This window comes from Dama dama, chromosome 15, assembly GCF_033118175.1.
Source record: "Dama dama isolate Ldn47 chromosome 15, ASM3311817v1, whole genome shotgun sequence".
In the NCBI taxonomy this organism is placed as follows: domain Eukaryota; kingdom Metazoa; phylum Chordata; class Mammalia; order Artiodactyla; family Cervidae; genus Dama; species Dama dama.
Window position 1 is genome coordinate 74,791,714 of NC_083695.1, and position 26,445 is coordinate 74,818,158.

General features: G+C 39.9%; 1 long non-coding RNA gene across 1 annotated transcript; it reads right to left on the bottom strand.

Annotated features, from left to right (window-relative positions):
* Positions 1–6,914: 6,914 nt before the first annotated feature.
* Positions 6,915–24,133, bottom strand: LOC133070758 (uncharacterized). The gene is made up of 6 exons (XR_009696208.1): positions 23,894–24,133; positions 19,922–19,996; positions 19,659–19,801; positions 19,089–19,224; positions 16,642–16,768; positions 6,915–8,435 (listed from the first exon to the last, which is right to left on the bottom strand). It is a non-coding gene; the product is annotated as an uncharacterized LOC133070758 (long non-coding RNA).
* Positions 24,134–26,445: the final 2,312 nt, after the last annotated feature.

The window sequence follows — 26,445 nt, forward strand, 5'->3', positions numbered from 1 at the left end:
TTTCAACTTCAGCATCAGTCCTTCCAATGAACATCCAGGACTGATCTCCTTTAGGATGGACTGGTTGGGTCTCTTTGCAGTCCAAGGAACTCTCAAGAGTCTTCTCCAACACCACAGTTCAAAAGCATCAATTTTTTGGCACTCAACTTTCTTCACAGTCCAACTCTCACGTCCATACATGACTACTGGAAAAACCATAGCCTTGACTAGATGGACCTTTGTTGGCAAAGTAATATCTCTGCTTTTTAATATTAGAGATGTGAGCAAGTATAAATCAAAGATATCCAGAGATGGTCTGTAATCAGTCAAAATTTAGACTTCTATTGTGAAACATTCTACATTTCCCTGGCTTGGTTACAAATGTAACTGACAACTAGAAGAATGTTAAGGTTCCACTATGCTATTTTGTGGAGAAAGCAATGGCAACCCACTCCAGTACTCTTGCCTGGAAAATCCCATGGACGGAGGAGCCTGGTAGGCTGCAGTCCATGGGGTTGTGAAGAGTCGGACATGACTGAGCGACTTCACTTTCACTTTTCACTTTCATGCATTGGAGAAGGAAATGGCAACCCACTCCAGTGTTCTTGCCTGGAGAATCTCAGGGACGGGGGAGCCTGGTGGGCTGCCGTCTGTGGGGTCGCACAGAGTCGGACATGACTGAAGTGACTTAGCAGCAGCAGCAGCATGCTATTTTGAATCAATGGTTCTTAGAAACACACACACACACACACATACACAGACACACACACATCTATCTATCTATCTATCAGACTAAGTTGTTTTAGGTATTTATTTTAGAGTGGGCTTATCTAATTCATGCAATCTAGTTTGCTGCTATTTATGCTGGTATATTTGACAACTGTCACCCTGAGTGATAAATATAGATTGGTTTCCTTTATTTTCTATATCTTCAGCTTGATCAAGTAATATATCACCATCTTTGATTTGGTGGTGGGTGGTGAAGAAACTGTGTGTGCGTGTGTGTGTGCACGCATGCACACACACTCAATTGTGTCCAACACTTTGCAGCCCCATGAACTGTAGACCACCAGGCTCCTCTGCCCCTGGAATTGTCCAGGCAAGAATACTGGAGAGGGTTGCCATTGCCTCCTCCAGGGGAATCTTCCTGACCCATGGATTAAACCCACGCCTCTTGCATTTCCTGCATTAGCTGGAGGATTCTTTACCACTAGCACCACCTGGGTGCTTTTGTTTGTTCACTTTTTAAAATCATCCAAATTAAAGATACACTTAAGAATTAATGAGGGTTCTTAATCACATCCAGAGAATAGACTCTTGCAGCCATTAAACAGGAAGAGGTAACATTAGCATTAGCATCAAAAAAAAAAAAAAAAAAAAGAAAGAAAGAAACCTGACAGATAAACCAAACAAAAAATGTTTAAGAGTTATATAGGGAAAATTATAAGACTATGTTGAAAGAACTCGAAGGAAAACTAGAGAGATAATCTATATTCATGAATAGAAGGGCTCAATAGCGTTAAGAGGCTGGTTCTTTCTGATTTAATCTATAGATTCAGTATAATTTCAGTCAAAACTCCAGTAAGTTATTTTGTGTATATCAGTGCATTGATCCTAAAGTTTGTGTGGGGAGGCAAGAGACCAGAATAGCTGACATAATATTGAAGGAAAAGGAAAAAGTTAATAGGACTGACACTTCTTGACTTTAAGGTTACTGCAAAGTTGCTATAATCAAGGCAGTGTCGTATTGGCAAAAGTTTAAACAAACAGATCAATGGGAAAAACCAGAGTCCAGAACTAGATGCACATACATAGAGTCAACCAATCTTTGATAAAGAAGCAAAGACAAGTCAGCGGATACAGGAGCCTCCCAACAAGTGAGGCTGAAACAACTAGAAATCCACATGACACAGAGCTTATACCTTTCATAAAAATTAACCCAAAATGAATCGCAGAACTAAACGTAAAACACAAAGCTATAAAATTCCTACAGGAGAAAACCTAGATGATTGAGCTTGGAAATAACTTTTTAAATACCTCACCAAAGAAAGGATTCAAGAAAGGCTAAATTCACTTTGAAAGAAAGTTTGGCATATTTTACAAAACTATATGTATCCTTATTATGTAATTCAACTCTCACATTCCTTAGTATTTAACCAACTGAGCTGAAAAATTAGATTCACACAAAAACCTGCACACAAATTTTTATAGCAGCCTTACCCATGAATTCCAAAATATGGAAGCAAGGGAGATATCCTTCAGTAGGTGAATGGACAAAATTATGGTACATCCATAAAATGGAATATTAGTCAACATAGAAAAATAAATCAACTATAAAGTCACATTAAGGCACGGAGGAGCCACAGATGTATATTGCAAAGTGATACATGCCAACTGGAAAGACCATGTACTGTATGTTTCCAACTATATGACATTATGAAAAGACTAAAATTATGACGACAATAAAAAGGTCAGTGGTTGTCAGGAGTTTATTGTAAGAGGGGATGAAGAGGTGGAGCACAAAGGATCTTTAGGGCACATAAACTATTCTGTAGAATAGTTTATAATGCTATAATAATATTAATATTAGTGTTATATTAATATTAATGCTATAATAGTGAGAATATGTCATCATACATTTATCAAAACCCACAGAATGCACAAGAAATAATTCCTTATATAAACTATGGTTGGTAACGGTGTGTTAATGTTTGTTCATGTAACAAATGTACCAATATGTAGTGGGATGATGAATGAGGGGAGGCTTTGCACATGAGTAGAATGGTTATTCTCTGTTCTGGGTATTCTCTGTTCTTCCTGCTCAATTTTTCTATGATTCTAAACCTGAAACATAAAATCTATTACTAAAAAAATGATATATATCTGCATGGATTGATAAGGAAAAAATGGCTCAAATCTATCGCCAGTGAAAAAGAGGCCAATTGTATAATCTGCATTGCATGAACTGAACTCTGTGTGCATGTTTGTGTATTTAAATATTATTTTATAAATAGATATACAATCATTCTCTATATCCATGAAAGCATCAAAAAATAACTGAAAAATATATAATAGTTAATGGTAATTATCCACAAATGTCAGCTGAATAATGGGTGATAGCCACACTAGATTTTTATAGTTTATGTTGCTTAATATTTATTATATCTAGTATGTATTGCCTTTCTAATCAGCAACAAAAAAAAATGTGCTATAAGAAAGGAAAACAAAGTTTATGGTCAGTTTAGCCAGGAAGATTGAGGAAATAATATTGGAGTTCTCTCCAGAACTTATGATAAGCTGGGGAGATGTGTTCTGTCTGCAAAACTTCTCCAGAAAGACCCCATTGATAGCAAATTCTCCAACATGCACACTTTGCTAGTTTATCTGACAATGGTGGAGCCAGCACTGTGGCAGAAATTCACCTGTGAGAGAGTATACCTGTTCTATTGTGTTTATTGATCAGATGAATGGTGTCATAAAGTCTAGACCATTAAAGAGTAGTAGTCACTGTTACATGGGAGCACTGACTGTTTTACCACAACTGGCCAGAGTTATGTGGCTTCCAAGGGGATGTACCCATCGAAATGTTAGCCCTGACTGAACAGTTAATGGAGTCATTTTATGCTTGGAACATGCTAAACAATCACAAAAGAAAAATAGGAGCAAGAAGTTTGCAGAAAAATATGAAATAAATATTTTATTGTTATTATGTGCCGTTTTCAGAGTATGAAACTCTCCAAAAAGTTCAGGAGTAAGGAAGGTAAGGAAAATAAGAGGATGTCAGGACTCAGATGTTAACCTTTTTCCCCTTTAAGCATGTTTTTGAAAATGTAGAAATATGTCAATGCTCTGTGGAGGTGTGTCTGGTCCTTCCTGCTGCTGTAGTTCTTCACATTCCTTTGAGCACTTCTTAGAGTGGCTGGGGGACAGGTCTAGTATCCACTGAGCAGAGCTTTTCTGAAAGACATCTACATGTAAGGGACACTGCAACACCGTGGTCACAAACATGAAGAGACTCGAGGGAGACAGCAGTCTCTGCTCTGCCAACATCTGCAGAGCTTCCACGAGGGGATCCGCAAGCTGTGTTTCCTTAATCCCTCATGGATGTTTTTATTTAATGCCACAAATAAGGCCCAAAAGTGCCCTAAACTCCAAACCGTACCCCAGCTCGATGAAGTAAACAAAAGCTCCTGGGATAAACGAAACAAGCGGCTACTCACTTTGAAAGAGACCTCTTATTCTGGGCCTCGCCGTGCTCTTGACCTGTCTTTTTTACATCTGACAGTCATTGGCTTTTTAATGAGATTTAGGATTACCTACTTTGCTCTGCCTCTGAAATTTTTGTCCCTCTGACTCATGTCCTCCTCTGTGGGCCCCTTCAGTCTGCCTTCTGGGCCCACATTGCTTGTACCCATGGTTCTGCTCCTACTTAGAACATGTACCTGTTCCCTCAGGCCCTGCTCCAGAGCAATGAGCCTGCAATGTTTTCAGCATCTACATACACCCTTTACCTAAAGGGTCTTTGAGACCTATAACCCTCTGGGCTGGACTGGCACCCAGCCCAGGGAGAGACCAGCTGCTCTGTAAAGGCTTTCATGGATTCAGCATAGTTAAGAGATAACTCATAGGGGCCATTCCCGCCTCTTTCCTCCTCCACAGGAGAACTCAGTACACACTTAAGAAGCTTCCTTCTTATTTCTTTAATGTTTCAGGAAACATACACAATGGACAAATCGCCTTGAGTTCATCTGCATTTCTGTAGGAGGCAAAAGTTCAACGGAGGGATGCTCCCAGTTTACTGTGACTTCTGCTCTGCTGGAACCAGATACTGACATCTCCCGCCCAAAAAATCCAACAGCCTTACAATACTTGGGGAACAGGAAGCATGAATGCTCTTTGCAGGTGGCCCAACAAAGAAATGAGAAGCTATTCTTATTTTCAAGTAGCCCAGAACTCTCAGACTCAGGATACTCAACACTTTTTTTTAACGTGAAAAGTAGAAGAGACTGGCCATATCTCTCGCCTACTACTGCTTCCTATAAACTCTCTTTCCTGAGTTAGGACCCAAGTTAGAGGTTTCAAGACCTGGTTTCCCTGACTGTTGAAATTATGCCACAGGAAGGGGAAGAACATAGAACTTTCAAACCTGTTCACTGCAGCCCACCACTATGAGGACCTGCCCACCAGATATCAGCACCCTTACTACTAGCAACAAGACATCATCTTGGTAATTTGACTTTTCACCCTTCCTAATAAGCACATGTGGTACACAACTTGCAGTTTCTCAGTTGCACAACAAGAAACCTGTGACATCACAAAGCTCTGAGCAGCATGTGGGAAGCACCCTAGCAACCAGACCCAATAAGGTCAATGCTTCTCTGGGCTGGAGAAACGGCACAGATGGAGTGAAGCTGTCTCAGCTTAGCCTTTTGTAATAAGTTTTGAGAATTCTACCCGGGCTAAATAACCAGAAGTTTCTGTTTGGTTTTATTTTTGTTTCAACCGTCAACCATATGCTACTGCATCAAAGCAGCCAGTCCCCATAGGTGGTAACACATAGTTTTTATCCATTCCACAAGGGTGGGATTGGCCCGAGATGAAGGGATGCGGCTGGTTCTCTATTAGTGGCAGTGCCTTTCAGGAGATGTGGGCTGCCTCTTTCAGAAATGATGTTTTAATTGGGGAAAAAAAAAACCCTTTCACCACCCTCACTATAGGTTTATGAAACAACTTCTTCCTAATCGTGTGATTTTGATAATCACAGATGAAATCCAAAGTAAAGCTCAATATCTTAGATGTTATGTCTTGTTAGAAATACAGGTGTGGAGGCAAGGCAATTCTTTTTCAGGCTAAACTGATGGCCTAGATACCTTTTTCTGTGCTGGGTCACAGTCCATTTCTTAAATTTACCTGACAAAATTCACTTGGGAAGTTTGTAAACAAGAAGACTCCTGTACCCCTATCTTGGTGACTGGTTCTGCAAGTCTGCAGAGAAGTGAGGGTATTGCCCCTTAAACAATGATCCCAGATGACTGATGTGATTATATGAGAGCAGAGCCTTCCTTCTTCCAGAGCTATGCTCTAACAAACAAGAGAGTCTCAAATTATGTTAACAGAAGACAAATCTGTGATACTTTGATTCTAGCTCTGGATTTAAATGCATTCAGTCCTGACAATGAAGGACAATAATTCTCTGATCCTTGGATTTCTTTGATTTCCTTAATCAAGGGAAAATCCTTGATCACAGAAAGAGGCAGTTCAAGCCCTTCTAGGGGCGGCATTTGTATCAGTAAATGAAACAAAACCAAACATTCTGTTCATCACAGAAATCATCAGTATAACATTTTAAACTTGAATTTGCGAAGTGAGGATACACATTCACTAATGTGCTCAGTCATAAATACATATGCACAAATCAACCTGCTTTTTTAGCTTTCCAACTGATCTCCAAGTCCTGATCTGATCTCCACATCCTGTTAATTCTGCCCACAGGAAAAGAAGAGCAGAGCAACGGGATTACACCAGCATTTGGAAAATAAAATCCTCCTGTAAAACTCCAGAGGTGTTGCCTTCTCCCTTATTCCATTTCTCAAAGAGAATAGCTCTGAAGCTCCTGGAAACTGGCTACAAATTAGGGATTACCATAGAGGGTTCATTAAGTAAATTATAGTATATATTCATTATTATGATGCAACCATTATGATGATACTTATAAATAACTGATAATGACATGGGAAAATACAATACAATGATCCATAAAAGAACAAAATGTATAGGCACATAACAATATTACATAATTTCACTGATTACACATATACAATCACTTATGTGGAAACATGACTAAGGTGTAAGGTATAAAAATATTTTATTTTTTTTAAAAGTAAATGGGCAACAAATAAGTTCCATAGTATTCTTTAGATTTTTTCTAGGTCTTTTCTATTATTAAATTTAATGCATATTTATTATTTTTTAGAATAAAGCATGGCTTCCCTGGTAGCTCAGCAGTAAAGAATCCACATGCAATACAGGAGACCTGGGTTTGATCCCTGGGTAGGGAAGATCCCCTGGAGAAGGAAATGGCAATGCAATAGAGGGGGAATTACTTCCATGTTAAAAATAATTTAAAGCATGTTAAGAAACATGGTTTGCCAATCATGGCTCTAGGATTTGAGCAGACTCGCTCTGGGTGGGGACAGTTACCATTAGTAATAATCAGACTTGCTTCTAGGGTCATCAGGGAATGTTTTATTACCAATGCTACAAGGACCCTTGAGAATGTTCAGGAACACCTGGCACCATGTTCTGTTCCATGCAGTCAATCCAGATCAGAACTCCAAGAGCAGAGGAGGCAAAGGAGCTGAAAAGATTACTTGATAGCCAGCTTAAAAAATAATGGTACTTTTTACAGTAGTCTTCAGGATACAGAAGAGTTTAAGGTTAAACGCCCTGTTATCCAGAGATGACACAGAAACCAGCAGGCAAAGGTTACTGGAGGGTTCAGGTTTGAGATCAGCACAAAGAACAACTTACTATCTGAGCTCCTGAGGAGGGCAGCTTCCCAATCCTTCAGAGCTCAGTCTGACACTAGAGGGTCATCTGTCCAGGAGGCTGATGAAGGAATGGTCATCTTCAGCAGCAAAAGCTGTGTTAAGTAACACACAAGCTTCCTACTCAGGTAGGGGACCCTAAGGTATCAGATATATGAAGCTGAGATTTTATTTGACCAGCCAAGCAGACAGACATGACTACTCCCATCATAAAGAGGAGAAAGTTGAGGCTCAGAGAACTGAATGCCCAAGTCATAGAGCTAGAGGGTAGTAGAACCACTAACTTTAAATCAATGCTGTGAGCACGAGTAATATGTACTCAAATACCAGGGTATATGTATAAAGTCAGGATACCAATAACTCTAAAAAGGATTCAGGAGATAGAGCCTTGAGTGGTAAACAGGAAGGAGAAATGGCAACTTCTTCCTCAACCTTTGGCCTTCATGACAGCATTACAGCTTGCACCTTCTTGCTTCATCCAACACAATAGTTTTCTAGGAGAAAGAGAGAGTCATAGCAGAAGTCACAGTCAAATCCAAAGCTTTATTCTCTGAAAGGCTCTCTGAATTGCCTGAGACATGATCCACATAGCAGCCACACTTGTCGTGACTGGGTCTGAGGCTGGGACAGTAGCTGCTGAGGCAGGAAGGGAAAGGCTGTGAACTTCACCAAATAAAGACATGCTTGGGTGCTGAGTGAGAATATGAGCCACAAGGGAGCAGAAGCCTTCTGCCTCTGGTTCCAAGAAAACTCCTGTGCTCTTGGTTACAGGGCTCTTGAAGAAATACATGCATTCCTGTCAGAGAAAACCCAGCAGCACAGAAGAGGACTGGGCAGGAGGAGTGGTCTTTCTTATCCATGGTTTCTGGCCTTTGGCCCCTGATTGTAGTTGTTGTTGGTGTTGTTGCTCTGCCACAAAGAGACATCATCCCAAGGGGAAAAAAAAAAAAAAAAAAACAGAGCGAGAGGAGAGAAAATGCTAGTAAAATAAAACTGGGAGCATTAGACAGGTTTTTATTTCTTCTTTCCATAAAATTGTCAAGGCATTAACATGGTACTCAGCATTCCGATTTCTATGACTAGCAATTTTACTCAAGTGAGTTCTAGGAAGAAGGGAAAATCATTCCAATGAATGTTTATTGAGTACATACCATGAAAGAAGCACTCTGCTAGAACATTTCCACGTGTTGAATCATGTTAGCCTTGTGAAGATCTTCTGAAGTGGCTGGTATCACTCTGCTTACTTTACAGATATAGAAATATACAGAGAAATGGCACTAACTTGTTTGACGTATTATTCTTATAGACCAGGTGCAGAAACTGAATGCTTAAGGAAGGTTATGAGACTTGCGCCCAGATTCCACAACAAATGCAGGACAAATCTGAACTAAAACTCCAATCTTCTGGATCAGGCTGATGATTTTCTCCTCACCTAAAAAAATATCCTGGACTAGTGCTCACAAAGCATGACCATGAGTATCTTATGAAACTTCCTGGCTCATAGAAATTTCCTGAGTAACTCTCTTAAATATCAACATATATAGTTGAACCAAAATTTCCCTGGACATGTACAGTGAGTCAGACCCTCACTCCGTCAGATGCTCTCATGGCTGACTTGTGAAATGGTATTTTTATCTCCTTTTTAATGGAATGTAAGTGCCATATTTGAGGTCTCAGAGCCAGTTCGTAGCAAAGAAGGAATGTGAAGCAAGTCTTCTGACCCTCAGCCCACGTCTCTCCACTTTACATCTCAGATTAACTTCCCAAATGGAAGAGAGTTCTTGAAACAACACAACAGCTAAAACCATTTAAACTTGAATCTCAGCCACTTTGACCTTAATAGCATGCTTTAAAAATTTTCTCTAAATGTCTTAGCCTTTAATAATTAATTAAATTGAGCTCATAAACAGGGTAATCCTGACTTTACTATAATGAGGTGCTTTATTCTCCCTCATATAATTTTACTGATAACTGCGATCACTTTCAACCAAAGTAATGCCCTTCTCAAAGAAGAGAGTTGACATCTGTAAGGTTTGGTCTACATGTTACCTTCTCACAATGAGGAACCCAAAACCACGAGATCAGGTTAACACAGGTAAAGGCAAATCTTCCCAAAAAGAAAAGACAGATTCATTTTAAAATCAAAATTAGTCTTTGGGGATACAGAAAGAAATATATCTACATCTTTACAGAGAATGGCTATGTATCACTAAGCAGCCAATATGGTAGGAATGAACTCTGCTGGCCCTTCTGAATTAGCAATTTTACAGAGATGCTTTCAGTGAAGCGCTGAAGTCAGAAACATGAGGATCTATAACACCAAGAGACTGTGAAACAGCAGTGTTTCCAGAACTGAACTTGAGCAGGAAGACAAGCAATCATGCTAGAAGGGCAGGGAGTTCACTAGACAAGAGACCTGAGGGATACAGAAGTGCCAACTCTTGAAGCAACCTCATCATACATTCGGAAATGGAAAATAATACCTCCTTAGATTCTGTTACTACAGATCAATGAAAGAATGTCCCTGCCATTATGTAAATAGCCCTAATACTTTTAGTTGACTATTGCAATTAAAAGAAATCTACCAAATTCAATCAAAAGTTGTGTTTTCTACAGAGTCAGCTAGGCTAGCTTCTTAATTAGGTTACTCCATTAACCAACTTCATAACTTCTAGCGGGAATGGAACATTAGAATTTGTTGCTCTGATGCATTGGCCAAATCCTGAACAACCACACATTCTCTATGCTCTTTATACATCATTTCTTACATCCTCTCAATCTTTCCATCAAGACCCCATTCCAAACTCAGGTTCTCTCTTGACATGCTTAAATGAAGGATAACTTTGAGGAAGCAAAATGTGAGAGAAGAAAATAACAATGAAGCAGCAGGCTTCATTCTTCACTTATTTATCAATACATTATAAATTTATAAATACACCTCTCACTTCATAATATCCCTAGGAAACTTGTTGGTGTAGAGGACTGACTTATAACTTATTGCAAGGGGGCAGAGGGATTTGAATGGCTCCCCAATTTTATATTTTATATAAAAACCCTCTTTGCCATGGAATTAGCATGTGCATCTTACAGCCTTTATGAGAATTCAGTCATATGAGGATATTTCAAGAAAGGGTGGGTAAGCAACAAAAATGATTCCATTAGCAGCAAACTTGGAGGATATATAGCCTGCTGAACAATCTCTGGTTAGGTTGCACCAACTCAGTTCTCTTAACTCTTAAGGTTTGAAGCAGCTTAGACTCATATACTTTCCCTGGCCTTCTGAATTAATAACATACACCTTATTCAGGAGGCTTCCAAGATGTGGTCACGTGATAACAATGAATCTGAAGTGGCATCTCACCTCTCTGCTTACATGAGATGATGATGAGCTTAAAGTGAACCTCAGTGGGGTCACCAACCTTGGGAACAGCTTTGCTTATGAAAGATCCTTAATTTTGTTCAGAATGGACTTGCAGGAAGCCACATGTGATTTGTATTTGTAGCCTGGATGGACTTTTTAGGGAAACACATAGTATTTACATTCAGCACACAGGACTCGATTAACCAACAAAAGACTGAAGGCTTAACCAAGCAATGGATGTTCCTTCATAGAAGAAGCTTCTGTATGGCCACTGTTGATCTAAAATCCTACACTGAGGACAGAGGTTAGAGCAACGTGTAAACAAGTATAGCCAAGCTGAAGTCCTGTGTGCACCTGTGTGAATGCATACACACACACACAGACACACATTTACAATCAGAGTAGTGCAGACTTTCTTTCCCTAATTGGCAACCCCAAATCCTGCACCACTTATTTGTCCACTCTCACTATACACACACACACACACACACACACACACACACAATATACACTATATATATAATACTACACACACATACTGTCAATAGCCACCCAACTACCATAGCTGGAAACATGGCCATTGCCTTCTTTGGCTCTCTTCCCACCAGCCTTCTTAGATCCCCCACAGTTACTGGTTGTGTAGGCTAAAATTTGTATCAAATCTTTCTATACTCACCCATCTTTATAAGTAATATGCTAATTCTGATCACTATAACTTCTTGCCTAGATTGTCCTTCTAACTGTTCTCCTTGCCTTCATTCTAAGAGATTTATATGTCCAGTTTGCTTCACAACACATTTGCTGAATTCTGAGGATGTACAAGAACACAAAGAGTCAATCCTGCCATCTCATGGTGCTTAGAAAACAAGACCCATCCAGAGGAGGGGGAGGCAAGGACCCAGTATAGGGGACTGATTAAAGTCCTACAAAGAAGGGTGAATTGATAAGGAGAATCTAAATCATATTTCACAATGTCCTAATATTGGGAAAAGCTAGAGTCTGAGGACCAGCCTGGATGGTTGGCAGAAAACTACAGTTCCTTAGCTAAAAGAAAAACTAGCAGTTATTTTTCACATTGCTTGAGTGATAAGGTTGGAAGTTTAGTGGACACCAAACCATCACAATTTTCCACACCCTCCCAAAAGGGGGAGGAGAGTAGTACAAAGCTAAGTTGAACATCCATGATGAGAAATGAATTTCTAGCTCTTTTCCAAAGCTTAAGACACTAGAAACACCAACACTTCAATAGAATATAGAGAATCACATCATGGCAGCAAGGAATAACTAAAAAAGACTGACTTTTGCCAAAGCTGAAATCCAGATAAAACCTAGATCAGTCTCTCGTAAACTGAGGTGGTCAACTCCCAACCCTATGATCCTAAAAGACAAAAAGACAAATTCTCTTTTGGAAGACAGTATTATTTGTATTCTCTGTGATTCTTTTCTATGCTAGCTGGCATACAATGGCATACAACAGAAGATTGCTACACATGTGAAGATGATGAAACCATATATTAATATAATATTAATACAAGGAAAACTAACAAATGGATCTGAATAGAGTCCAGAAAGACACCTGACAAATTTACAGTCCACAAATTTGTAACAAAGATCACTATGCAAACCAGTGGAAAAAGAATAATCTTGCTAATGAATAATCCTGTGTCAACTGTATAGCCATAGTGAAAAATCACGTATTCGTGCACCTTCAGTATTACATATCATATACAAAAATCAAGATGATCACAAATCAAGCTGTGAATGGTACAGTCTAATAAATATTTAATAAGAAAATTTAATAGGAAAATGTTTTGATGAGTCTGATGTAGGCTGGTTTCCTTAACTCAGAAGTTTTGAACAGTAACAATTATATAGAAGTAGACTGCAATTAAAAACTTTTGCACAATACAAGAAGGCACTAAGATAGTGAAAATATAAATAACAAACATAGTAGGAATATATATAAATGTATACATGACACATGTTGAAGCCCAATTAGATATATCACAAATATAACAAACCCCCAAACTTCCAAATATCAGTAAAATAAAGACAGGTAAAATAACAGAATAAAAGTCAAAATATTTGAATAAACAAACAAACAAAATGAAAGCAAACTAAGCTACAGACAACAAATAGAGTGTTACCAGAGGGGAGGGGGTTGGAGGTAGGGAGAAACAAAGGAAGGGATTAAGAGGTACAAACCTCAAGCTATGAAATAAATAAGCTACAGTGATATAATTAACACACAGCATCAGAAATATCATCAATAACACTATAATAACTTTGTATGAGGACACATGGTTACTAGACTTGTCATGGTGGTCATTTTATAATGTATGTAAATGTCAAATCACTCTGTAGTACCCCTGAAAGTAACATAATATTGTATGTCAACTATACTTCAAAAACTAACACTTAATTCAAAGAAAATAGCTAAATGAATAATGGATTCTAGTAGTAAACTGGGAAATACTTATCAAAACTAGTATATGACAATATTTCATAATTAAAGGATAGATAACATGAATAAGGTAGAAAATATCAAGTGGTAGTATGGGTGCAGTAATCAAATTACTCATTCACTGCTGATGAGAGTATAAACTGATATAATGACTTTGGAAAAATATGTAGCATATCTACCAAAGCTGAACACAACTATCCTGAGAACTGGAGACATGTCTGTATGTTCATCAAAAGACACATATGAGAATAAATCTCAAATTATATAGCTCAAATAATTCACATATAAATAGAATTTATAAGAAATTAAAAAACATAACACTGAACTAAATAGCCAGATATAAAAAGGACACAGAACTGGATTCCATTTATATAAACATTATGAAGTATAAAACCAATTGAAACCAACCTATGCTATTTGAAGTCACATCACAGGTTACCCTAGGGGAGGAATCTGACCAGGGAGTGGGGTGGGGCCTCTGGAGCGTTGTAACAACAGGAGTGCTGGCTACACTCATATGTGGGGGGTGTGTGTTCATTTGTGAAAATCCTACAAGCAGTGCAGTGATAATTTGGCACTTTTTAATGTCTGGTGAAAATGAAAGTCGCTCAGTCATGTCTGACTCTTTGTAACCCCCATGGACTGTGGCCTGCCAGGCTCCTCTGTCCATGGAATTCTCCAGGCAAGAATAATGGAGTGAGTAGCCATTCCTTTCTCCAGGGCATCTTCCCACCCCAGGGATCGAACACACGTCTCCCACATTTCAGGCAGATTCTTTACTAGTTGAGCTACAAGGAAGCCCTTTTAATGTACAGTTACCTTAAAAAAATTAAAATATCCATAGTAGGAAGAATAAATGGACAGGAGTCTTTGGGAAAAAAAAAATTAAAGTCTAACATGAGTTAACTTTATTCTTTCAGAGCAGCTCTGAGAAAGCTGTTAAGATAAAAATCATGAGCTATGCATTAAACTAATTTAGGTACCCAATCCCTCACATTTACATGTATATATTAAGTTAACCATGGATATGGTGTTATCATTCCCTCTCTCAAATATCACATTACCTAGGGAAACAATATTGCACTAACAGAAAATGACTACTGACTTGTCATAATCACCTCGACAACCACACTGATTCAGGCCACATTCCCAAGAAAATGACAGCATCACCCATTTCTATCCGGTACAGAAGAAGCAACACAACAAATATGAAGGGGAAACTGTCACAACTATGCTAGTGGAATTCTACTCTGAAGAGATAAGAGCAATGTTTAAGATTTAAGGCAAGTCTTAATCTTTTGGGAGCTCAGATTCCTTGGTTTAGTCATCATGTCTCTGACATGTCTGAGACAAGATGCATAAAAGGAAAACGGAAACCAAACATTATATTTAAAGACTGTTAGTCAGAGTTCCAAATGGCATGGAGATGGAGGAGACTAGAAAGGAAGAATGACATCACATATTGTTACATGTACTAAGAAACATGAAGCTGGACCTAATTCTCTTAAGAAAGACGGGAAAAGGAGTACAGATTGTCTCTCCTCCTCCCAAACATCCCTGGCTTGGCAAATTCCTAATCCTATATAAATAAAGGCCAGCTCCTCAATTACTTGTAAAATCACTTTTTCCCTCTGCCAGGAGGATGAGTTGACTATCCACCCATTTGTATCCTCATAGAACTTTTAAAAATTCTTATTATATTTATTATGCATTTAAAATTCTAAATAGTGATTTTTCTGTTTGTGCAAATATCTATTCCTACTAGTATGTGCAACCTCAAGGGAAAAGGCTACATCTTAGCATGTAGCACAATCACTTAAGATGTTCTAATAGCTTTACTACAAAAGCAATACTTACACATGGCAAAAATTCAAAATAGTACAGACAAAAATAAAAGGAATGGTTAAAAATTCCCTCACATGATCTAGACCAGTGGGCAGCAAACTGTTCTTGTAAGGGTCCAGACAGAAAATATTTTAGGTGCTTCAGGACATATGGTCTCTGTTACGACTACTTAACTCTGCTGTTGTATCACAGATCACAAAAACAGATGATATGTAAAAATGAATGAACGGGGTTTTTTCCCAATAAAAATTATATGAAAGTATAAGTTTATTATATGAAAGCAAGATTTAACTATAAAGCAGTAATACTCAAGATGATGTGCTTCTCCCTAAGAAAAACAATATAAATAATTTTGAAAATATAGGAAATTTATAAATATACCTACATATATATGGTCAGGGTTTCCCAGATGGTGTCAGTGGTAAGGAACCTGCCTGCCAATGCAGGAGACATTAGAGACTCAGATTCAATCCCTGGGTCGGGAAAATATGGGCATGGCAACTCAGTCCAGTATTCTAGCCTGGAGATTCCCCATGGACAGAAGAGCCTGGTGGGCTACAGTCTATAGGGTCACAAAGAGTCAGACATGACTGAAGTGACATAGCACACATGCATGCACGCATATATGGTCAACTGTTTACCAAGAATGTTACAAAGACAAATTCAAAGGGTAAAGGATGGTCCCTTAAATGCAGGGGCCTGTGGAGAAAGCTGAGCACCAAAAAATTGATGCTTTTGAACTGGGGTGTTGGAGAAGACTCTTGAGAGTCCCTTGAACTGCAAGGAGATCCAACCAGTCCATCCTAAAGGAGATCAGTCCTGGGTGTTCGTTGGAAGGACTGATGCTAAAGCTCAAACTCCAGTACCACCTGATGTGAAGAACTGACTCATTGGAAAAGACCCTGATGCTGGGAGGGTTTGGGGGCAGGAGGAGAAGGGGACGACAGAGGATGAGATGGCTGGATGGCATCACCAACTCGATGGACATGAGTTTGAGTAAACTCCGGGAGCTGGTGCTGGACAGGGTGGCCTGGCGTGCTGTGATTCATGGGGTCGCAAAGAGTCGGACACAACTGAGCGACTGAATGGAACTGAGTTGAACTGAGGATCATACCTGAAGGTAGTTTTGTTGTCAGTGAGCAAGCCCATGGCTGTCCAGTTCAAAATCCCTCCAACCACTGGGCAAAATTCAGGACAGGTCAGGTGGAAATTAGAGACAGCATTTCTAAGCCAGGGTGACAAATGCCCTTTTCATAATTCTAACTGAAAGTGGTGGAAAGTAAAGAACTAAACCAGAGAAAGATGTTTTACTTTATCTAAACAGGCAAGCCCTGGATTAGATGGACCATGAGTTTGGATTCCCATATCCTCTGTCATCTGAGTTAGGGAAGGTGACCAGAACCCTCAAACCTTTGACTCTGGGCAAAGTATGATCCACCAATTACCTGATAACTTAACTCAGTAGCAGTATCTTAAGGTGAGTGTCCATGGTGTCTGTACTACTTCTTTAGGATCAGCAGCCAGCAAGGAGAAAGCAAATGACAGCTTCTGTACATCTTCCTGGGTAACAAGCTAGAGACAAAACACATTAGTGATGTTACATGAATTATTCGCAGGGATAAATGGAGGTCATGAAAGGAATAAAACAGGTCAGCAATCTGAGAACATGGTGACTTGGAAAGGAGCACACTTAAGATTTTTCCCCTCATGCCAAAGGGTCTCCCTATCATCACTCTAAACTGACTTATAAATTCTCTAAGCAACCCCCAAATAAACTCATCTATGGGGTGGTGTGATCCAGCAGAAAGAGCTTTAGAGTCAAAGTCAGAACAAAACTTAAATCCCTGATCTGTCACTCTGTAAGTAACTTACTGCAGGTTTCTTAACTCCTCTGAGCCTCAGTTTTCACAGGGTTAGAACAAAGACAACACCAACTTCACAGGATTGTTGTGAGGTTTCAATTAAATAACACAGTGATATTCTGCAATGTTATTACAGAGAATTGCTCAAAAGGTGTGGCAATTTATATCACTGTTGCTAAAATTCAGCTTCTGTTATCATGTGATAGCATACTGTTCCGAAAAACCTCTCTGCCTTGTCCCCAAACCCCAGCCTTGATTAGTCACAAGGGCAAAAGAAGGGATCGATGACTCATTTACAATGGTGGGAACACTTATATCAACAGGCAATGGCACCTCACTTGGAATACATCTTGTCAACGATGGGCACGGACACTTTTTAAGGGCTTATAATGACCCACAAATCAACCCAGACCAGGAAAACTGATCTAAAGCCCAACATGTGTAATTTGTATAGGTTCTTCTCAAACCCAGGAGCTCGGTGCCCAATCTCCATGCTTCTCTCCAACCACTGAGGTCCCTGACAGACAGTGCAGGCTACAGTCAAAACAAAAGTTCTCTCTCCAACCTGTGGCAAAAAAAAAGCCTGAGCAAGTCGAGGGATCAGTGGAATGCTGGGTCCAAAATTTTAGCCCCTCTTCCTCCAGTAACTGAAGTGTAAATCACAGGGCAAAGTTCCTATTTCATCTCCCACAAAATGTAGATATAAAGATATCTGTCCTTCTGATCTCTCAGGACTATGATGAGAACAAAACTGAAGTGATGGGACAAAATTCTTCAAAAGTGAGTCATTTTGAACAGTGCAAAGGTACATTACTGATCTAAGGTAGTACTATAAAAACATTCAGCAGATCTCAGTAGAGAGAGAGACACGAGCCCATTTAAGCACATTTAAAAGTTCACACCAGAGCATTTAGGTCCTTTTATTCCTACCTACATTTTAGAATAAGCTCTATTCTTTCAGTATACACCTTACATGGTAGGATTTCACTTTTGTTTCTTGTCAAGCTTTTAACTATTGCCTCAATCTGACCTGCAGACTCAAGCCTGCCCTCTACAGTAACCATTACATTCTGAGGAGTCTGGGTCCTCCTCACATTGGCCAAGCTTCATTTAGGCCATCATCGTTGGCTACTGTGCAGACACTGTTTGACAAATTTCCCTGGTGGAAACAAGGATGCAGTCTGCATACTTTCTAGAGGTGAAGGAAAATAATTAAGATTCACATAAAGGTAGGTCACATCTGTATATAAATGTAAAAACATAAAGTGGCACTTTGGGCAGCTTGGCTGAGGATGTCTCTGATACAGTTTACTAAATAAATGACAGTCTTTTATTTTTTGAAAACTGCACTTGAGAAATGTCATGATAAAAAAAAGCAACGACATCCAAGGTGAGATTTAAATGTGTAAATAAAGGGCAATCAAATTTCTAAGGGATGGCATATTTTTCCTTTTCTTGGCATAGATTTTTTAGTTTCTCATTTGGCAAGCCTTATATCTATAATTAGGGCTTCTCTGATAGCTCAGTTGGTAAAGAATCTACCTGCAATGCAGGAGACCCCAGTTTGATTCCTGGGTCAGGAAGACCTGCTGGAGAAGGGATAGGCTATTCACCCTAGTATTCTTTGGTTTCCCTTGTGGTTCAGCTGGTAAAGAATCCACCTGCAATGTGGGAGACCTGGGTCGGATCCCTGGGTTGGGAAGATCTGGAGAAGGGAAAGGCTACCCACTCCAGTATTCTGGCCTGGAGAATTCCATGGACTATATAATCCATGGGGTCGCAAAGAGTCAGATACAACTGAGAGACTTTCACTTCACTTATTATATCTATAATAATTCAAAAGTGATGTCACAGATTAAATTTTAATCTCTTTCCTCTCCACATTGGCTCTTGCAGTTCTTTTGCCTACCACTATGGATTGTCATCTCAAAACCCCCCTTTTAAAGTTCTCAGTACTATTCACGGCCCAGTGCAAGCACCACCCTTGCCCCAGCCCTCATGTCCATCCCAGCCAGAGGGCTCCACCTCACATTTACTTCTTGAGCAGTTCTGTCCTCAGATGACAGGCATCTTCTACTGCCTTATACACATGTTCATAACTTTTGGTACCAGTTCACATACACCTCCTAGTCAGTGTCTGGAACATACTAGGTGCTCAGCAAATATCTGCAGAATTAAAAGTTGATAAGATAATGTATATAAGGTTGTTAGCTTGTCCCTGGCACACAGATTTTACTCCTTGAATGTTAGCAATTATTAACACCATAGATAAGGAAGACAAGACATGTATTTTGTACCCAGTTCTATTGTACTCATAACTCTAAAAATGTGAATCATTCCCAGGTCAATATTTAGTTTAATTAAATTGACAAAATTTAATCTAGATGGTACTAGCAAATTTCAAAAAGGCATTTTAATTTATACTCTTAAATTATGTGTTTTGTAGCTACAGATTTCACATTTACCAACACAAAGATAATGTAAAACAAACTACTACACCTTTATATCTTACTGCAAATACCAGTACCCGATTTAAATAGTGGCATTCAAATCTGTTGAATTTTTATAAACACATATGTATAAAAACAGCAGAGACATACCTAATCATGTAAAATATAAGATTTGCTCACTTTCAAGTCAAGGGCATAGATCAATAAGCCATCTTTATTTCCCCAGAGCTTGACTCACAAATACAAAATGTTCAACACTCTCAAGTTGAAGATACTAAAACATTGTGTCAGACCTGAGTGAAATGTAAGAGAAACAATCAACAATGTATCCTCAAAAAGCATAAAGCAGACAATCTCCCTACTTTAAAGATAGCTAGTAAGAAGATCTGAGATTAAAACCAAAGTCCATCTACCTCCACATATGCTTTGTTTTATTCAGTAGCATCTTGCCTTCCAGACCACATTATATTTGCATTCTTCATCAGGACCTGATGGGAAAAGTAAAAATATAAGTTTGCTAAAGATAATCACCTCTATTAAAATTAAAAAGGTCAGGTGAAAACATCTTACAGAAATGATCACCAAACCCAGTTTTCAAAGTCAATGTAAAATAAAACTAGATCCTGTTAACCCAAAAATGTATTAAACAAGACCAGATACCAAAATTTGCCAATGACCTTATGCTCAATAAATCATCCAAATGTTCATTTTAAGATCCTCTAAAGATGAAGATGAAAGTTGGGAAACAATGCAGTCTCTATTGGAGCTAAAGAATGAAATGTACCAGCACATGTTAACAACATTCCTTTTTCTCAAAGATAGAGAGCTCCCATAATCAGGATTTACCGCTTCTCATCCTTCTCTGAAATCAACTCAAGATGAATAATTTTATAATCTTAAAAGGTTCTGATTTCCAAGTTTTACTGTAAGTTAAAATTTGTAAGACAGGAATAGATTTTGGAATCAGATTCAAACAGGTATGTTCTGTTCTACACCCCCATAACACCTTAGCCAAGTCACTTATCCTTTCTGAACCTGTTTGCTGATTTGTGCAATGGGAGTGAGAATTTGACTCTCACAAAACTAGTATGAAAACTAATGATGACAATAAGGCATTTTACCAAAGAAAAAACCCCAAAGAAAAATGACCCAGCTTAATTACCAAGGTTGTGTGGATACATCTTAGGTCTAAAAATATCTGAGGAAGAAGACAGGAATGTCAAACAATCAGACAGTCATGCAGCATTTGATACAAGTAGCATTAACACCATCGTAATAATATAATTTAAATAGCATATTGCAGATGACTGTTTTTGAGAGACACTGATATTAAGAAAGAGACAGGAGGATAAGAAACCAAAGTATTTGAATCATATTCGGCATAACATGTGAGAAAGAGATATTAATGCTTACTACTACCTAATAAGAATTTCACAAGGATTAATCAGCTAATGCTGGTTAGCTTTTTGGAACTAAGTGGAAGAAGAAACAACATACACATACACACACCACAAGGCAGCAGATTTCATCATAAAAATCAGATCATGTACAAAATAAGTTGCAAAGAAGCAACATGTTCTTGCTCCTGATAAACTATTTGCACTTAGCATTCTTGAAGTCACAGGATTCCTTCATTTGGTTCAGATCATGCAAAGACTTCCATCAAGAAAGGCTGTCCTGTATGACAAGATGTTAATATCAGTGCCTGGATTTAAAGAATGACTCTCAAATTTGGGGAATTACTCTGAACACACATAAATTACACTCAAAGAATAGGGAAAAGTCTCACTGAGTGCACAGCAGAAACTACATCTACCAAAGGCTGCCCCAAGAGCATCAGCAAAAAGCACAGGAAGGAGATGGGAAGAATAAGGAGGGAGGCGAAGAAGTCACTCAGAATTCTAGCCAAGTTATAATGGGCAGTCCATAATTACCATAAATTAATATCTTTTAATTCAGGTGTTATTATAATCATTAGTCTATCTTAGCCTTGGCATTTAGTTAAAGATCAGTCAGGTCCAAAAGATGTGTGGTGCCTGCATCCCACCTCTTTCTGGGGGAGGAAGTGTAAGTGACAAATTTTGAATTTGACTTTCTCTTTCTATTTAGGGTTGATGAACTGTTCCTTTAAATGATCTGAAAGAACAAAGTGTTAGGAATGGCAGTGACACACATGTGTATATGATTTTACAGTAACAATGCCCTTTTCACCTGTATCAAGATACATGCTTCTGTCAACTAATCCTGATTGGCACTGACCTCACTTTACAGATGAAGAAATTCAAACTCAACAAATGATTATTCAGAGTTGCCAAACGTGTGTGATAAACAGAACCAGAACTCAAATCTCCATTCTTGCTTTTCATGTCAAGTCACCTTCATCCAAGAAGTTTCCTTTGATTTCCCATATCCCAATTTACAAAAATAATAACATTAAATGTTACTGTCTCCATAATGCTCAGATAAATTTGGCTAGATGAAACTGATTAGCTCTGTTATTGAGGACATATACATACATACATACATACTAAAAAAGGGGTGTGTGTGTGTATATGTGTGGGGAGGTATGTGTGTAAGGAGTTGGCGTTAAGAAAATGAAGACTTCAGACAAGAGAGAAAGCTCACTAATTAGAAAATTATGGGTGCTCCAACATTAATAATCACCACCCCTATTACTTACTACAATAAGTAGCCTTAGTGGACTATCTATATGTCACCCATCCATGATTTCACCCACAATGTCATTATATAGCTAGTAAGCATAAACATATAGGCACGCATGCAACAGACACACACACACACACAACCTGACAATATATTTCAGTCATTTCTTAAATGAACAAGCATCTGATTTCTCAGATATGTTTTTTACTCTTTTATTCTGAATCAACTAATTGAAGAAGTGCAGAAGTTTTAAAAATTCAAATTTAAATGGGATGAATAATTTTAATGATAATGATGTTAAAGCTGTGATTATTAAAGAAGGGTTTGAGGGCAAAGATCTCCAGGCGACTGATGAAGTGAATCTCTGTTGCAATTATTTTGGCAAACTTATACATGAGCAACCTACAAACCAGAAGCTGTGTCCTTAATGCTAGACATTAGGCAGGTAAACGCACTTGGGATGGTGCTGTGAATACTGAGTGCTGATATCATGATTTGCATCAATACTATCTATACCTATGTACCAACATAATTCCTAAAGAGCAGGTATTTATTTTAAAATGTTCAAACTTATTTCAAAGCTAACAATGAGTATAAGTCTATGCCATGTCTCTGGGGAGGTTTCTGGAAATTCTATCACATATGGAGACATGGTAGAAGTAACTGGGCTGGATAATCTGTGTATATTTCAGAGCAAACCCTCAAACTCTTGCTTGAATCCCCTCTTAACTATGTATGCATTTACTTTTTGTCTATTCTTGGTTGTAATTTTTCACATTTCTTTCCGGTGGCCTAGTGAACTTTCACACACTTTTTAAATGGTCTCTAATCATTACCAGAAAAGCTGTTGTTTTACTATTTCTGCCAACAAGAATTTCCCAGTTCACTGTTAAATTGAAGAGATTGAAGACAGATTGAAGAGCTGCAGATTTATTACTGCAGCTCTAAAACCTCTCCTGGCATGGCCCCAAATCACTAACTTTCACGCTGAATGACCTCATTGTGTCCAGCAGAGCCCACCACACACCCTCTGCCCCTAAGTACCAGTCTCCTACAATCTATCAATCTATTTCACCTTATAAGGAAAGGGCAGTACTTCCCAGCGCGTGCTCTTCACTATGGCAGGTCAGGCAATGGGGGAGATCAAGGATTGTTATCAGAGAGGGTGTTGATGTTTCCAGGACTAGATCACACTGGACAACAAACAATAACTCACAAATTGCGAAGCTCCAGCGCTACACATGCATACACATACATACATACACACACACACAGGGCCTTTAGAACGTAATACAGGCTCTCTGTAACTTGCCATCCATAGCAGTTCTCATCCACTTTAAACTTAACTAGAGACATCAGTAAGCTTGGAGCAAGTAAAACGGATATCACTTCAGGGAAACATCAGACTACCCTAAAAGTTAACCCTATGACCCCCAGTATCCCACTCTTTGCCTGGTCTTAAACTCCACTGACCACTGCGACAAGAAGTAGGATTCACACGCTAACTTGGCATTTCCCCTCAGGGCGGGTGCCTGGAGAAAGAGATGAAAGTCCCTGAGGGAGGGATGCACCTCCTCTGGAAGCGGGGCAGAGGCTCTATGTTGCACACTTCCCAGATCAGAAGGTTCCTACGGGCTTCTCCGCCCGCCCCTGCAGCCGGCTTTAACGCCCACCTCCCCGCACCCTTCACTCTGTGACCCGCCCCCCAACACTTTACTCACCCGGCTGGCGGCCTGGACAGCAGAGCTGCCTCTCTGCAGCGGGGTCCCTGGCGCCGCCACCGCGCTGTCAGCCTCGCTCCTCCATCCGGGCAGCCTGTGGCTTCTTCTCACGCTCTCTCTAGAGTCTCCGCTCCCGCCGCCCCAAGTCCCCGGGTCTTCTAACCCTGCCCCATCTGCTCCTGCTCCCCTTGCACCCCGTCCCCGCCTCCGGGACGGGGGGGCGGGGCCAGGAGCCCGTACTCGCAGCGACCGCTGAGAGGACCCCGGGGAAGGAACTCTGGTACCACAGGACCCAGCAGAGCCGCCGCCTCAGGCGCCCGCGTCGCAGATGACCGAGAACCCCGCACCGGCTAGGAGCGCGCTTAACTGGGATGAGGAGCCGCCTCCTCGCCAACTTTTCGCGTCGCGGGAGCGGATAGGAGCGGAGTGGGGGATCCCGGAGTCGAGGCGGCGGCGCGGGTCTCTCCGTTGGCCGGTTGCAGGGGCCAGGCGCTCAGGACCTCAACTCCAGACAAGTTTGGCCGCTGTGGGGGCGGGCCGAGGCGTCGCGGGTAGGTGGCGGCGGGCGAGGAGCGAAGCGCCGCCACGCGGGCTGGAGTCTCGCGATACCACCAGGGCGCAACCGCCCGCGGAGCCCTCCCGTGGGGCCAGCAAGGGCGGGGCCCGCGCACCGAGAGCGCATCAGCTGCGAGTGCTGGTACTCCCCGCCGCTCTCCGCACCCTCCGCTCGCTGTTTCTTTGACTCTGTAAAGGGGCATTTGATCTAAACCGCAGCACAGGCAATGTGTCTTGGTCTGGGAGAGATGCCAGAAGGGTACTACAGGACAGGGGTGGGTTGTATGTGTGTGATAGATCAATAGATTGATCTGTCTTAGATATGCCTATTAGTGCATGCGAGCTAAGTCGCTTCAGCCGTGTCCAGCTCTGCGACCCTATGGACCATTGCCTGCCAAGGTCATCTGTCCATGGGATTTGCTAGGCATGGATAGTGGAGTTGGTGGCCATGCCCTCTTCTAGGGGATCCTGCCAACCCAAGGGTTGAACTCCTATCACTTACCTGCCCTGCATTGGCAGGCGGATTTTTTACCACTAGCACCACCTGGGAAGCCCTAGATATATATATATATATATATACCTGCTCCTGGGAACTTCCCGACCCAGGAATGGAACCAGAGTTTCCTGCATTGCAGGAGGATTCTTTACCAGCTGAACTACCAGGGAAGCCTCAGATATACCTGTAAATACAGATACATTAGTTCTTCCTGCCTACCAATCTACCTACTTACCTACCTATCTGTCCCTCTGTCTCTCCAATGATAGCGATGCTATGTGTATTTAGGGGTTTCTGCATAAGTTGCCATGCTTTGCTCCCTTTCCCTCACCTTCTATACCACTCACTCTATCTGAAACCAGTCTTTTTGCATAGTCATATGTGAAAGAGTACTTTGCTACTAACCATGTTTTATGTGTTTATATAGGCATACACTTCCGTGTCCTCCAAAACACTACAAAGCCCTGGGGGGGGGGGGGGGACTCAAAAAGGAGCCCAAAGTGTGGGCTTGGGACCATTTTTATTTCTGCATACTATTGTAGTCCCAAGGGGGTTAGCCCTAAACCCAAGACTCCATAGGAAACCAGTAATCTATTAGAGATATAGATTATATGCATCTGTTATGTAACTGTTGCATAAATCCACCAATTTACTTGTATCAGCCATCACTCTTCTAGGAAGCAAATGCCTTCTCAAAGCTTGGGATGAATTCTCCATACAGTTAGCAGTCTTTTATTTGTGCTCTGCCACTAACTTCTTTGAGATCTCAGGAAGAGCCATGCTTGGTTGCTTAAACTTGAAAATGAATGGGTGGCAAATGAGGAACACTCTACAAAATAAGAAACCAGTACAGTTAAAAAAAAAATACTAGTATCACAAAAGGCAAAGAAACTGAAGAATTGCCTCCAATTTAAGAAGCAAGAGACAAGGAGACAAAACGTGATCTTGGATTGGATCCTAGAACAGGAAAAGAGCATTAGTGGATCAATTGGCAAATTTTAAATAAGGTCTATAAATCAGTTGACAGTATCATATCACACTTCATTTCCCAGTTTTGAAATTGCATGGTGGTAATATAATATGTGTGGAAGCTAGACAAAAGGTATATATGAATTTCATTTATGCATCATTTTGTAGTCTGGTGCAATTTTGAAATGAAAAAAATGGTATGATAAAAATATAATAAAAGGTTTGGATTAAATGACCTTTACAACATTTTTGAATCTAGAATTCTCTGATTGTATGACTATAATATCTACCAAGCCAGTTCTCCTGCTGCTGCTGTTATGAAGTTCAAATGGAGATGTGGGGGAGGAAAAACAACTTTGAAAATTGCTAAGTATTTCTTAAAATCCAAATCTCTGCAAGAAGACAGTTTATTTCTAGAAGGGTGAAATGTCTTCAGATTCCTTTGTAGTTTTCACAAAACTAGTTAACACTCTTGTATGCACATGTAGGTACTCAATATTCAATAAATGAGTGCTAGAAAGATAATAGCTAT